The sequence below is a fragment of the Humulus lupulus genome, chromosome X, assembly GCF_963169125.1.
Source record: "Humulus lupulus chromosome X, drHumLupu1.1, whole genome shotgun sequence".
In the NCBI taxonomy this organism is placed as follows: Eukaryota; Viridiplantae; Streptophyta; class Magnoliopsida; order Rosales; family Cannabaceae; genus Humulus; species Humulus lupulus.
Window position 1 is genome coordinate 211,405,467 of NC_084802.1, and position 2,218 is coordinate 211,407,684.

Sequence of the window (2,218 nt, forward strand, 5' to 3'; positions counted from 1 at the left end):
GGTTGAATGGGTTGGAGAATGGATAATTAGCTTGCCTATTGAAATTTTCCATCATATTCACCTGTTCCATGGGAATGGAATTGTTCATCCCAACTACCATGCACTGCTCAAATGGGTGAGAACCACCACAATTATGACATACCGATTGGATTTGCATGACTTGAGTGGCCATAAAATTTTGTTGCAGTTTCTTGGTCAATGACGCAACCTGAGCAGTGAGAGCGGTAATAGCATCCATCTCATGCATACCAGCTACCTTCGTATTTCTATCCTGTTTATTAGGCTACTGATAGTTATTCATGGCCATTTCTTCAAGAAATTCATAGGCCTTATTAGCATTCTTGCTCATGAAAGCACCACCTACTGCAGCGTCAATAATGGTGCAAGTCGTCCCACACAAACCATTGTAAAAATTATGGACTAGCATCCATTTTTCAATCCCATGATGAGGGCACTTCTTCAAAAGCTCTGTAAACCTCTCCCATGCATCATAAAGAGACTCTCCATCAAATTGAGAGAAGTTATTAATTTCCCCTCTTAACTTTGCAGCCTTGGATGGAGGGAAAAATTTAGCAAGAAATTTCAGAGCTAATGCCTCCCATGTAGTAATTGAATTGGCTTGAAGAGAGTTCAACCAAGTTTTAGCTTTATCCTGTAGTGAGAACGGGAACAATCTAAGTCTAATAGAATCATTGGTGACCCCATTATATTTAAAAGTTCCACACAGCTCCAGGAAATTGGCTATGTGTGTATTGGGATCCTGAGTAGGGAGTCCACCAAACTGGACAGTAGACTGGACCATTTGCAGAATCGCCGGCTTAATTTCAAAATTATTGGCTGCAACTGCAGGCAACTGGATGCATGATTGTACTCCAGTAAAAGCAGGGAGTACATAGTCTCTTAGTGTTCTAACTACTAGCTTAGCAGCGTCCCCATTCAACACATTGCCCTGATGTTGGGCCATCTCTGCTAACAGTTTCTGCTTTCTGTTATGTCTGCAAGTTCTCTCAATTTCAGTATTAATGGGAAAAAGATTGTCAGTCCCTCTACGTTGCATATACCAATTGGCACCTGAAATTAAGATTCTCAAACACAACAGTTAGAGACAATTAACACAGAAACACCAGATTAGAATAAAATTAATTGTATTGATTTTAATAAAAATCAATCCCCGGCAACGGCGCCAAAAACTTGTTATGTAAAATTGATACGCAAGTATACGTAATCGACACAAGTAATACAATGATAAATAAAGGTCGTTCCCACAAAGATTGATTTACTAATTACCAACAAATTAATTTTTTATTTTTATTTGGTCAACAATAAATTGGTTCCAAAAATATTAAAATAACAAAAGCAATAAACATCAAACAACACTACGAAAGAAAGCAAATGATTATGAGCAGTTGATGCAGAGGCTCAAGAGGGTTGAGGAGGGCCAGGCAACCTTACTTCAGAATCAGATTACGATCATAGCTTAGTTGGCGCAGCTACTTTCAGTGGTCTCAGGTCGATCTACCCATTAAAATCAGATACAGAGTCTAATATCTTGCCTGAGGACTACGAGCCCGGTGATCCACCCTCCACTCCACAGGCCCAGACATCTGTAGTTGCCAGTGACATCGACAGTCCCAGTGTACGAGTGCTATAGCCTAAGGAGGCAGCTGGCCTTGAAGTTATTAGGAAGAAATGCAGGCCTAAGCGTTTTGATGACTTCATCGACCCAACGAAGAGGATGAGAGTACATAAACAGGGGCTAGTTACTGAACCTTTGAGGAAGTGTGGTCCGCAGCAGGAGAAGAGCTTCCATAAGTGGATCATCGGGAGGACCGACAACAAGAGAGATCGGAACGTCCATACTGGGACGCACGGTGTGGCATGGTTCTTATAGTTGCACACAATCCAAACTTGGCTTTGAGATTTGGTATGTAAATTAAATTAATTTTTTCAGTTTAATCTTAAAATATATTGATGATACAAACGAATTTTCATGTTTTTCAGAATATTGATGCCGCTCTGCACATGCTACGCCACCGACCCCACTTTTATCATGTCGTATTTCGGCAGGACGCTGCGATCATGAACACCACCTTCCCCCAAGTGTGCCTAGGTCGTTGGAATCATTTCAGAGAAACCGGCACTAAGTATACATGGGACGACGATGTGCTGAAAATGTTGAAGGGCGATGATAATCAATTCATTGTATCCTGGAAAAATG

General features: G+C 40.9%; 1 non-coding gene across 1 annotated transcript; it reads left to right on the plus strand.

Annotated features, from left to right (window-relative positions):
- Window positions 1-437: 437 nt before the first annotated feature.
- Window positions 438-544, plus strand: LOC133807834 (small nucleolar RNA R71). The gene has a single exon (XR_009879724.1). It is a non-coding gene; the product is annotated as a small nucleolar RNA R71 (small nucleolar RNA).
- Window positions 545-2,218: the final 1,674 nt, after the last annotated feature.